This window comes from Equus asinus, chromosome 16 (assembly GCF_041296235.1).
Source record: "Equus asinus isolate D_3611 breed Donkey chromosome 16, EquAss-T2T_v2, whole genome shotgun sequence".
In the NCBI taxonomy this organism is placed as follows: Eukaryota; Metazoa; Chordata; class Mammalia; order Perissodactyla; family Equidae; genus Equus; species Equus asinus.
This window is the reverse complement of record NC_091805.1, coordinates 16007571-16021967: the sequence shown is the minus strand read 5'-3', so window position 1 is coordinate 16021967 and position 14397 is coordinate 16007571.

Sequence of the window (14397 nt, the reverse complement as noted above, 5' to 3'; positions counted from 1 at the left end):
ATCTTGTCACTCTCATTATTCCCTATGAAAAAGTTAAACTTCTTAGCCTATCATTCAAGGTACTGCAAGATCTTTTGCTATACAATACAGCAATAATTATCACCTGTTTCTTCCATTTAAAAACTCTATATTCCAATGTATTCCACAACTCTCTTCTGCCCAAACAGCTTGAACTTCCAGTAATTGAGCATTTGCTCCATGTTTACCCATTTAAGGTATGCCCTTTTCCCTTCTGCTTAATAACCAAAGATTACATATTCTCCAAGTCAAAAAGAAAAAATGAAATAACAGTTTTCATAAAATCTTTCCTGATTCTATAGTCTCAAATAATCTGTCTCTGCCATGAACAATTCTCTCTACATGAATTCTTCTGTAACTTAACCCACTCTACTTTTGCAGCATTGTGTGGCCAGTGATGTGCACATTTAGTTACTAATTGGTTTTGTGGCTGGAAGAGGTAAAGGGAGAGGAAGATTGAAAAAATGAATGCTGTTGGGACGGGCAGCTGGAAAGCAGGCATTGGAATCCCAGGGAGATTCTAGCAAGAATGATCAAGATCACTTAATCTTCTCTGAATTCAGAGTTATTAAAACCTTTTGGGATGCCCCCTGATGACCCTAAACTAGGTCTAGAGACAGGTTAGAGCAAGAGAACCCTTAAAATAAAACTATTATGAAGTTCCTGAGCTTTATCTAGAAGTTACGCTGGTAACAACTTCATGATAGTTCTGAATCTGCAAGACAGTAGGTTTGCTTTCTGGTGATGTGAATGTGTAAGTAAGTATAAAAAGATATATCATTGGAAGTACAAGCACCAATTTGGAAATTTAAGTTGAAATATCCTTTTCTGAGGTAGCATAGACAGTGGTTTCTTCTTACCCTGTAAGTTAAAGAAGTTTTGCAACAAAGACAGAGGCAGCAATGAAAGCAGATAGCTCAATTCCACCTACCTTGTAATGATATCATCCAAAATCGAAGCAAGAGAAAGCAAAGAAACTCTGTGTGCGGAAGCTGTATTAAAACTACAGGTGTTCGGTGTCGATGGAGGACAGCTCTTTGGAAGAAAGAGATTGTAGAGACTCTCTAACCTAAAGGAGGTACAATTTAGTTCAAATATTCAGCAAACATATTGGAGACAACAGCAAGAAATAACCCTTGTGCCCTCACTAAACACCCTAGAAATTTCTTGGAATCTCGAGTGAAAAGGGATCTAAGGAAAAGGAACTGGACTGGATATTAATCTATGCAAGTATGTCCTTGATGGGCAAAGTTCTTAGGAATGGCGTCTGACATCTCAAGGAGTGTCTATTTTTGTCCCTAAGGAGGTAGAATGTAAAAATGGCCCCAAATCCTTTCCCTACTTATATTGTAGCTCCTTCCATCAAGAAATGAATCGGGTTGGCCATTTAACTTGTGTTAGCCAATAGAACATTAGCAAATGTGACACAAGCAGAGGTTTGAATAGAATTTAGTGCTGGCATTTTTTTTCTCATGCTTAACGCTCTTGGAACACTACCATATGAAACAGCCTGGACTGGCCAGGTGGAGGACAAGCCATCTTGTGAAGGAGAATTGAGGTCCTCAGGTTAAAGCAAACTGCAGATGTATGAGTTATCCTAGATCTACAGCAGCTGAACCCAGCCAAAATAGTCAATTCCTGAAGTTATAAGTGAAATAAATCATAAGTTAAATAAATGGCTACTTTTTAAAGCCACTAAGTTTGGGGGAGATTTATTACACAACAAAAGCTACCTGATATGGTAGTTTTTGAAAACAAACATCTGAATCATACAATTATTTATGCATATACCTCATCTTCACTTCTAGACGGTAAGGAGAGTGTGGCCAGGGTTCATCTCACACCATCTTTTATTTTTCCATAAGGGTAAGCATCGTGATTTGCAGCAGAGAGAAGAATCTCAGGAATCAAAATCTGTGGTTCAGATAAATGATATATGAGGACAGCAAGGGCATAAATTCATCTAGGCAGAAGCTTAAATAAGAGTATTAGATTCTATATTTGGTTCTGGTGACATTCCAGACGTATTTACCTGTCTATCTTAATCTGCACAAATCTTAATCTATACAAATCTACACCTTTCTGATAAGAAGTATCTGGTAAACTTTTCAAGGTCACTCCCCTAGCCTACCTGCTACTTGTTCTTAAGTATTCTAGGAAGGGGCATTTCTTCTTAGATGAAAGGGCATTTCTTCTTTACAGATGGCATAGAAAGCACATGACTCCCTCCAATACTTGCTGCTTTTAATGTGTTTTAATAGCCAAAATAAAGTGTGATGGTTAATTGTATGTGTCAACGTTAACTGGCCTAAGGGATGCTGAGATAGTGGTAAAACACTGTTTATGAGTGTGTCTGTGGGGGTGTCTCTGGAAGAGATTAGCATTTGGATCAGTAGACTAAGTAAAGAAGATTACCCTCACCAATGTGAGTGGATAGCACCCAATCCATTGAGGGCCTGAATAGAACAAAAGGGCAGAGGAGGAGCAAATTTTCTCTCTTAGTTGAGTTGGGACGGACATCTCCTGCTCTCTAACATTGGCACTCTTGGTTCTCAGACTTTTGGACTTAGGCTGGATTACATAACTGGCTTTCCTAGTTCTTCAGCTTGCGAAGGCAGATTCATCATTGGACTTCTTGGCTTCCATAATGATGTGAGCCAATTCGTATAATAAATCTCTCTCTCTCTCTTTATGTATATGCATATAATATGTAATTATATATTATTTATATATAACATATATAATTCTGTTTCTCTGGAGAACCCTAATACAAGAGCTGTGCATAAAAGTTGTTCCTTTACTTGACCCATAAGCTGTCAGTACCCTGTGTTATTACCTTCCTGAATGTTCTCTTTATTGCCAACACAAACCAGTAAAGCCATTTGAAGTTCTCTTCCTGCTAGGCCTCTGAGGAAGAGAATTTACAGAAGAAAGCAGCTTTTTTCAAAGTAAACCAAGGATTGCTGACCAGTTTCCTTCATTAAGACAGCATCCCTTCAGCCCTCCTCTGTCTTGGTTGGCACAATACACATACATGCACATGCACAGTCAATGCGTTTTGGTTTATAGGTCTGCATGCTTCCTTGTATGTTTTACATTTTTTTTAACATAATGTAAACCCACAACTTGTTTAGATATGACTACTCTAGAGATTATAAGGGAGGTGTTTTATAAACGTTCAAATCTATGTTATACTAACACGCATGCTGTTTTGGGAAAACAGCTCACTAGGCTGCAAAAATAGCATGATGCTTGTTTTCTAAAATATATTACCTAAATTACTATTAATAATAACATGACAAGATAATTAACACCCGCATAGCATTTTTCATTTTAAGAATACTCTAGAAATATTAATTGTATAACCTCTTCAACACCCCACTTCACAACTCAAAAAACCAAAGCAAAGGTTAAGTGATTTTTCAAATGTAAAAATACCCTGCATAGAATTTAGCAAGATGCCCCTGATGCCCCTGACTTAACCTTAGACCAAAAAGTGATCTCTCTTTTTCCTTCATATCTAGGATCAGGAAGGCGTTCGTGGCATTAATATAATACTCCACTACCAGCCATGATAATAGTCAATAGGCAATCTATTAAATTATACTCAGATGCTTCCAGAAAAAGAAGAAAGCGTAGTGAGAAATCAACCAGCAAGATAACAAATTCAAATCTGAGACTTTTCCATTCTATCTTCAATTTGTAAGTGCAAAAGAAATTCTGAATACATTTGTTGGTGGCAGATGCTATTGTCCTTTCAACTCAGTGCAAAGGAGGGCAATAGTCAATAAAGTTAGGAGGGGAGGACAAAGATGCAGGTGAGGACAATACAGAAGTTGCAGACCTCACAGATACGATTATAGGCCAATAGATATGCAAAGGTGACACAATTTCTCAGTGATGCCATTCTGAAGGTGGCACTGAGTAACCATTATTTGCAATTCATTTAACTACTATCTTTTTCTTTGGCTTCTATCTTAAGAAGAGTTATTCTGTTCAATAGAGTTAGCAACACACAAAGTTGGATGACACCTAGCTTTTAATGCAAAATATGAGCTCTAGAGCTTGAGAACAAGTCTGTACAATTAGTCCTATTTAATAAAGGTAGCATAAGCCTGCAAGCTGGTAGTGTGATTTTTGTCATATTGTATAGGTGCAACATATTAAAACAAACCACAGGTTTTTAATATTTTGATTAAGGATTCTTTTCAAAAGCGATCAGGCAGGCCTCTGTAAAGATCTCTAAAGGAATAATATTTATAACATATAGAAAAATAGATGCTCTTATTTAGTGAATTAGGAAAGTAGTCTCAATGGTGAGATGTAGAAATGATGAGATTCAAACCAGGGTAGATGATAGAAACAACATCAAAGCTAGGAATTACATTAATTAAGTCGTACTGGCCTGGTGGAAAATATACTATCACTTGTAAATAAGGCAATTTTATATGCATAAGAAGTTGGTATTATAATCAAAATCTTTTAGTGTCTTTACTAATTTAATTAAAATTGTTGGAAATATATATTCAACACTTTGGAATTATCTTGGATCTTTTGAGTTTCAATATCTGAGAGAGATCAATATTTATTTGGATAAAATATATAGACCATAGTCTTTCTAGAATTATGGTAGACTAACTCCCCTAAATGACTTTCCTGCTGGCGATGAGAGGAGCATGAAAGAAAAGAATGCACAGAGAGAGGCCAGAAATGATGTGAAAATAGAAAGTTCAGGATTTCAAATAAACTCTAGATAACTTGAGCTCACTTTGATAGCTGTGGGGCCCTGAGATAGTGAACAGAGCCTAAAATATAAGGCCCATTGAAGGTGAGAAGTCTTACAGGAGACCGTCTCATAAAGCTGAAAACCTAAAGGGAAATACTTTCAATATAAATGAGAAATAAACCCACCATTCAGAAGGGAATATCAGAACAATGTCCTTTGTTGAAGGGAAAAAATAATCGACTCTGAAAATTTATAACCAAAATTCATGCCTCGTGTGGTTTTGTATTTGAAATTCATGGAAACTCTGTGGCCTGGAAAAGCTCTAAATGGTCCCAAGTTGACAGTGTACACAAGCTGCTGGTAGTAGAAAGTATATATCCTCTATGAAAAATAACTTTAACTCAAACCTGAAGTAAATGTCTTCAGCTAAAGATCCGAGGAAATTGAGTACTCACTGTCAACAATGACAAAATACAAATTCACTAGGCAACATGAGTGAAAACAACTCAAAATAACTGCGACAGACATAGAGATGTGCCGCCCAGGACTCCCTTGGGGGAAGGTTGTGGCTGCCCACCTCAAGGGACGAGGTCAGCAAACAGCTTCTTTCAGGGTCCACCTCAGCTTTAGAGAGTAGCCTTGTTCCTGAGGCAGCTTGCATGTGATGACAGAGAAGGCAAAAGTATAAGACCCAGTCACTTCTGCCCAGGACGACTCCAACAGGCAGGATTTGCTCTCCAGCTCCTCGTCACGTTGGTTGATGTTTGTGTGGAGCCTGCACTGCAGTTTGACTTCCTCTCTTTGCCCTTCTACCTTTCTCCATGTGTGTGTATCTGTGTGTGTGTGTGTGTGTGTGTGTGTGTTAAATCAACAAGCTGATTCTAAAGATCATAAGGAAAGGCAAATGCCCAAGTATTGCCAAGACATTCTCAAAGCAACTTAATGAGGAAACCAGATGAGTGGATCAGCCCTATAATAGATCAAAACTTATTATAAGGTTGTATAAATTAAGACCCATGCTCTTCAACCACATAAGACAAGTGAAAAAGAATAGAAAGTCAAAGAAAAAGAGACTGGTGCATATATGGACGCAATTTATCTCATAGCCATCATCATGAGTCAGCAGAGAAAAAAATGGATTATTTAAAATTTGGCATTGAAAAAGCTGTTTTATCAAAAGGAAAAAAATTGACTTGGATCTCTACTTCAGTGAATACGCAATTTCAGGTGAATTGAAGATTGAAATGTAAAAGGAAAAACTATAAACTTTTTTGAAAATTCTATATCGTAGAATATTTTTAGGACCACATGATAAAAATCGATTTCTTAAGAAGACCTATCACACACATGAATACATAAAAGAAATTTTGAAAACCTACATTATTAGAAAATTGAGGAATTCCTGTCATCTAAGGATGATGTCCATGAAAACATCAACACTTCCTGGGAGAAGACATTTCCAACACACATTACAATGAATTCTACATCAGTAAGAAAATTACAAAGAGTCCTGTAGAAAAGTAAGCAGAAGACAAAATGGTTTTCCTCAGGAAATGAACACAAACAGCTCATAATAAATGAAAATATTCTCAATGTAACGACGAGAAATATGCAAATTAAAACTACAAAACAGTTACAGCCACAATAGGCAAAAATGTAAAAGCCTGACAATATCATGTTAGAAAGTATGCCAAGCTATGAGAATTATCAAGCACAGTTGGCACAAATTTAAAATTGTTCAATCATTTTTGAAAACAGTTAGATACTACTTAGCAAATTTGAAAATAAGTATACCCTATACTGTACCCAGTCCACTCTTTGGAAAATATCGTAAAGAAATACTAGGATATAAGCAGCAATAGATATGTTTTTAAATCTGCATAGAATCGTTATTCATAATGGCAAAAAATTCCAACCCAAATGTCCATCAACAGGAGAATGACAAATATATTGTGGTATATTTATACAATGAGAAACTATACAGCCATGAAAATGAGTCAATTATAGCTACTAAAACCAAGCTGGATGAATTTCACATTCTTAATCCTGAATGAAAGCACCCACAGAAAAAAGCATATAACGTGATTTCTTTCATATAAATGTCAAAAAGATATGAAACTACATATTATATACATGCTAAAACTGTAGACAAGAAAAATGATTAATACGAAATTCATGCTTGCAATTACCTTTGAAAAGAAGAAAGGGTGAAATTATTGGGGAAGGACACACAGAGGGCTCCTAAGATACTGATAATTTTTTTTAACCTGAGCGATTTAGATGGATGGACAGGTGGATGGATGGATAGATTGATAGTCATTCTATTACTATTTAAAAAACTATACATGCATATTTTGGGTATGGAACGTTTCAAACAAATGAAAATACGTATTAAACCTACATCCTTTACCTGAATGCCTGGTAAACATACTGGATTTGAAGCTAGGCAAGTAAATCTGTGCTCTGGCTACTCCTTTTGCTGTTTGGGGGATGTTTATTCAATCTCTCAAAGTGTGCTGTCTTCATCTGTGAAATAGAATAACAATAGTATCTACTTCATAAAAAATGTAAAGTTTAGGGGCTGACCCAGTGGCCGAGTGGTTAAGATCACGCGCTCCGCTGCAGGCGGCCCAGTGTTTCGTTGGTTCGAATCCTGGGCGCCGACATGGCACTGCTCATCAAACCACGCTGAGGCAGCGTCACACATGCCACAACTAGAAGGACCCACAACGAAGAATATACAACTATGTACTGAGGGGCTTTGGGGAGAAAAAGGAAAAAAATAAAATCTTTAAATAAAAATAAAATAAAATAAAATAAAAGCTTAAATAAAATAGTGCATATAAAGTACTCAGCACAGTACCTGCCAGATAGTACTCATGATGACACATTAGCTATCATCATCATCATTGCCACACTGCATGGAAAAATGAAAACATATAGACTTATGTTAGAGTTAGACATACCCAGGATCTAAAATTGAACTGACTGCATGACCTCAGATAGTTTCTGTTGTCTCTGATTCTCAATTTCCTCATCTTTAAAATGGAGGCAAAAATACTTAGTTCATTTGGTAAAATGAGGACTAAAGGAAACAACGTATATCAACTGCCCAGCAGAATGTCTCACACACGATAGTGCTCAGTGAGGCATAATTCCTGTTTGAGCAGTACACTGCTATTGTCAACAAAGTATAGCAATGCAGGGAAAGGCTTTGTAATATATCAACAGGGCTAGGCTGAAATCCATCTTCCAAAATCCCTTTCCTGTTTCTGGTTAAGGTAGGCCACATGAGAGATTCTTGTGGGAGACCTGGAGTTTGGCAGTGAAGCGGCAGCATTTTATGGCCCCCACCCGTTTGTGATGATACGCTGGCTCACCTCAGTGTGATGCAGACTAGACCTCCAGCTGCTCCACCTTCCCCTGCATCTTCCTGTAGCATTTCTAACTTCTGGGCCACGTGCACGTTTTTAGCTCCATAGTGAAGGGTCCAGCTTCTGCAGGACACCCATATCCTCAAGGTCAGGGGCAACAAGACTGACATGAGTTGTAACCCATCCCAAGCCAGCTCATGCTGTGGGCTCGAGCTTGTTCTGCTGCCCCCACTTTACACCCATCTTCCTTTTCCCACTGCCTGTCCTGCAGACTTTAACTTCAGCAGCGTCAGATGCAAAGACAACAGTCTTACGGAGACTGCTTAGCCAGCTCCCACAATTGTAGAAGGTAAAAGCCTGGTAAAAAAATCCTGCGCGTGTGTGTATACACACGTACATATACGCAATAATATATGTGTGCATTTATAGCATATAAATACAGCAACGAAGATATATATAGCGTGTGTGTGTTTATATCTTATCACTTTTACTTCTCTGGTTGACTTCTGATGGATACATTCCTTATTCTCACAATTTGTGAATAATTGTTTTTATTTACATGATTACTTCTATATTCCAGACTAAAAAGATAAGCCTCAGCCCATGTTAGTAAGAAGCTGTAGAGACATCTTATGGAAATTCTGAGTAAGACGTAGTCCAGGTGGGGTAGGATGAGCACATTCTACCACCTTTATGATGAAGGAGCACTTATGGATTTGGTTGAGCATTTAAATTATGAAAAGTTTATATTGTGAATCAGCCTGTCTCCAGCCCACAAGTGTTCAGGAATACCACCCTCAAGCATCCCTTTTACATTGGAAAGTACATGGTCCATATTTGAACAGATTTTTCACGATGCCTCCCACCAGCATTTTCCTTTCTCAGTTGTGTTTCTTGTGCTTACCTTCAGCCATTTTCCTTGCGGACGACATGAAATGGGAAAATGGAAGTTTTGGAAATCCAATCTGTCTTTCATCCAGAAGATAAGTGATCTGTGTCTTAAAACCAACTTCCTCTTCTATGCTCAGCACAGATGAAATCTGGAAAATTTAGTGACATAGCATGAGTCTTTTATGAGTTAGGGCATCAATTCTATTGCCATTGTGTGGTATTTCTTATGAAATCTTAGACCTGGAGAGAGTCATAAAACTAATTTAATCCCACCTCTTCATGTTACAGATGAGGAAACTAGAGCTTAAAGAGATTACTGTCAAACTTGCCAAAGCCACATAACTATTTAGTGGCGAGTTCCTAAGGAAAATGTACTTCTTGTGCAAACTGGATATCCAGTGAGCTTTTTTCCTCCCCTGGAGGCACATGGTAATTCTGGGAGAGCTAGGGTTTTCAGATTTCTTAACAGAATATGACCAACAAAGGAATCTATGAGGATATCTATTTATTACCCTTTCCTGAAGTAGGTAACATGGATTTTGAACTTTTTTGGCATTCCAACAGCATTCAAGATGGAGAGGAAAAGCCTGGAAAATTTAAAATAATTCTACTCCTACTTACTTTAAAGTTCATATAGTTACATTAATGATATTTGGCATGTTTGTGGTGGTAAACCTGTGAAAACTGGTGAGAAAGAAGTGTACATTTTATCGGTTCTCTGTGATTCAGAAAACCTCCCTCTGGTGGTTGAAGATTTAATAATAGCAATGAGTACTTTTCTATTCTCTAAATATTTCATTGTTTTTATAGCTTGAGTAAAACCGTTTGCTTCTTAGAAATATTTCTCATTCTTTTTAGATTGTGAACTCAGTTGGAAAGATGCTAATTAGGTCATGGTTGTGAAGTGTCATTCCCATCTGGGATGGGACAGTTTTCCACAGCCAAAGACTGAATTCCAAAGTTTGTCAAGTCATGTAAAAAATAAATGTCTCTGAGATACATTTAAGAATGAATCAGGGGCCGCCTGGTGGCCGAGTGGTTAAGTTCGCGTGCTCCACTTCAGCAGCCCTGGGTTTCACGTGTTCAGATCCTGGGCACAGACATGGCACCACTCATCAAGCCATGCTGAGGTGGCATTCCACATAGCACAACCAGAGGTACTCACAGGTAGAATGTACAGCTATGTACTGGGGGGCTTTGGGGAGAAGAAGAAGAAGAAGAAGAAAAAAGAAGATTGGCAACATATGTTAGCTCAGGTGACAATCTTTAAAAAGAAAAGAAAAAAAGAATGAATCAGAGTAAATTCAATCTCCCTACCAGAAAAAAATATACACGCTCCATTTCCATGCCTCACCACCAATTGCCAACCTCCCCTTCTCCCTTGATTGGCCACATATGACTCACAGAGGCACACACACTCACTTCTTATCTACTCATATTGTCAGAGGAAATAATTGAGCATAGTGCCTGGTGGTGTTGGTAGTGATGGCTAAGAGCATAAACTTTAAAGCTGGATATAATGGAGTTCAAGTCCAGGTTGATAAATTTACAAGCTATGTGACCACAAGCAACTTACTTAAGCTGAACATCAGTTTCTTTATGTTTAGAATAGAAACAATAATAATACTCATATCATAGAGTTGCAGTGAAAGTTAAATGAGGTAGCACATGTAACGCACATAGCGTAGTGCCTTATGTATTCCAGCCAGAAATATTTGTTTAATAGCATATTTCAAAAAATAAGTAATATCTAGTCCAAAATTCAAAATATTTCTTTCCTTGATGGCTCTTCTTGGATTAGTTCTACTCTTTTTGTAAATTGACACAGACTAACTTCTAGGTTTGCCTCAGAGGTGATTTTGAGATTTTTCAAAGAATGGTTTAAAAAATAAGAACCCTCTTTGGCTGGATGACTTACCTATGATCTCTTTATCTATGAAATGAACGTGTGAGAGTAAATTAACTCCTTTAATGGAATGGTATTATCTTTTCCCATATTCTGTTACTAGTTCCATAACTGATCCAGTCCCCTCAACTCACCTTAACCAGGAAGCTAGTAAAGAGGAAAACATTCTAGGATAAAGGAGATGCACATTCTTGGTGGGAGAAAGGGAGATACTGAATATAAGAGATACTGAATGTGAGAGAACTAGAGCTGTGGGATGAATTAGGGTCAGAAAAGAGAACCTAACATTTCCAGGAGATGAGAACGAGGAAGAAAATTGTCTTTCCAAAAAGGAAACCGAGGATGATAAGATTAAATAGTCGACCTACCAATCAACCCATTAATCTTGAGAAGAAATAGTGGATGAAGAGGAGTGAGTTTAGGATAAAAAGTGTTTGGGGATGGAATTTGACAAAAAGGATAAGATGGGGAATATTTGAAACATTTTTTTTTTTGAGGAAGATTAGCCCGGAGCTAACTGCTGCCAATCCTCCTCTTTTCGCTGAGGAAGACTGGCCCTGAGCTAACATCCATGCCCATCTTCCTCTACTTTATACATGGGACGCCTACCACAGCATGGTTTTTGCCAGTTTGTGCCATGTCCACACCTGGGATCCAAACCGGCGAACCCCAGGTAGACGAGAAGCAGAATGTGAGCACTTAATCACTGCGCCACCAGGCTGGCCCCTGAAACAATTTTGAGGAAAATAAACCATGACACAGACAAGGATAGTAGAACTCTGGTCAAAGAAGCTGAATTTGGTCCTGACCTAATCGGAGTGGCTGGCTCTTTTTGTAACGTAAGGTTTAGAAGCCTAAGCAGAGATAGGAAAGCTTTGGGGGTTTTCAGAGTTGAGGATCCCTCTGGTGCAATTAGCAAAGCGTCAGCATGGTGAGAGACAGTGAGCTCATCACCGCAGTGACTCTGACGTCAGATTTGTACAGATGAAAAACCACTGGTTCTGGGTTCAGGAGCACAGTCATCTCAACAGAAATTGTTTATTTTTCAGGGACTTATTTGGCTGGGATGCTAGCTGATTCTGCCTTCTGTATATCATGACAACATGGGTCCTCAACTGGAGAAAGCTATTGGAATCAGAATCATTTTCGATTCTGTTCCATCAATATACACCGATTAGAACACAAGTCAGTCACTGCAGATGTGCTGGCTTGCGGCTTTTTCACTACTTCAAACTTGCTATTCCTTTTCAATTGAAGTGTGTGTGTGTGTGTGTGCATGCATATGTACCTATCTGTTTTAGTTTGCTAGGGCTGCCATAATAAAGTAACAAACTGAGTGACTTAAACAGTAGAGATTATTGTCTCACAGTTCTGGAAGCTAGACATCCTCAACCTAGGTGTAAGCAGGGTTGTTCCCTTCTGTTGGCTATAATGAAGAATTTTTTCCATGCCCCTCTCCTAGCTTCTGGTGGTTTTCTGGCAATCTTTGGTGTTCTTTGGCTTAAAGATGCATTCACCTCAATGTCTGCCTTCATGTTCGCATGGCATTCTCCATGAGTTCATGTCTGTGTTCAAATTTCTCCTTTTTATAATTACACCGGTCATATTGGACTAGGGGCTTACTGCATTCCAGCATGACCTTATCTTAACTAATTATATCTGCAAGGATCTTATTTCCAAATAAGGTCCTATTTTGAGGTATTGAAGGTAGAACTTCAACATATGAATTTTGGGAGAACACAATTTAACTCATGATACTGTCCATGTATCCGTATGTTTATATATAAATCTGTGTCTGCATCTACATCTAAATCAAAATCTATCTATCCAGAGTTTCTGTGTCTCTCTGACTACTATGTGTGTATGACTTTCTAAAAAACAAAATTATTTTGCAACATTATTTTTTTCTATGTACTATTTCTTTTTTGGTTAACTTTCTTCTCTGTTTACTCTTAAATGAGAAGCAGAAAACACCTCTAAAAGAAAAGTCATTTTGATCAATAGACTGTACACATTTCACTCTTAGTTTCCAGACACAGAATGGAAACACTACCCATTCATTTTAATAGAGATGATTCAGTATAAAGAATTATTAATTAAATATTAAAGATGGATATGCAAAATGCAAAAACTAACTATCTCTGAGATAGCAATTTCAGGAAGTAGAAATGATTTCTAGAGCTGGGGGAACAAACAAAGGGATTGGAATTATTAAAACACAGAATGTAGAAGACGGGGCACCATGGCACTGAAACCTGGCTCTCTGAGAAGCGGTGCGGCTCAGCTCATGCTGATATCTCTGAGTTTAGAGCTGGAGGCTCAGTGGGTTAGGACCCAGATTTCTGAGGAGAGCACAATACCAGCTGTTGCTGGGAGCTTTGAGGGATGGCTGGACTGGTTCTCTGAGCATTGGAAAAAATCACAGACTGAAATCAGCTCCTGTTACTGGGTGAAGAAGGAGTGTTGCTGGGGTGACATTAACAAGAACAGGAAATAGAAACAGGTGAAGGCAGCAGGCAGAATGGGACATGTTCCTCCCATGCTGTCTCCTTTCAGCACTCTTTGGCAGAGCGTATCAGAGAGCCTACTGACAATGCAGAAACATGTTTTCAGAATTTCAACATCACAAAGCAGAATATGGAAGGGTGGATTTGAAGCTGAGAGACAATAACTTAATATGTGGAACAGTGCAGGAGGTATAAAAAACTCTAATTTTTTACCGAAATTTCCCTTGAAGGGAACTTTTCATACCCTTATATCTCCAAACATCCTTTTTACTGATCTCATAGGCCTTCGGATTGACTCTTTACTACTCCAATCCTACTTTGACCTGCCACAGACCAGCTCTCCTTCTCAGAGCTCACACCTTACTGAGTGACTTTCAGAAGTCTCTTCACACTACACCTAATTAGAGCATTAGGTGAATACAGCAAACAATCAAGGAAATAATGCCAAGTTCCAAAGAACGAAAGATATTCCAAACCCCCTCTCTTACCACCTTGGGCAATTTGCAGACATAACTCCCTAGGAGTAAAATTAAATTTGATGCAAATACCTAGAAAATGGTGAGTAGTAAATGAAAATTAATTGGTTCCACTAAACTTCTCTCAAGTTTACATTTCTCAACAACCTCACCACTGGGTGTTAGCAGATCTTCTAATTGTTGACTCTTGGATAGATATGGAAATGGTATTGCGTGATTTGCATTAGTTGAACATCTCATGATAGGTTCATTGGCTATTTGGATGATCTAACCTTGATGTGACCAATATTGTGCCTGTTTCTTTCTAGGTAAGATCCACTTAGAATTCCATAATGCTCAATGATAACTTGATAGACTGACAAATTGTATATCTTTTATTGACAATTATGTGTAACTTAAATACTAGGATTGGCAACAATTCTACCAAATTTTCACTGGAAAAATCTTGAGTTGAAAGAGAATTTTGGTATGGATTATTCTATAGGTCTATAATCAAAGA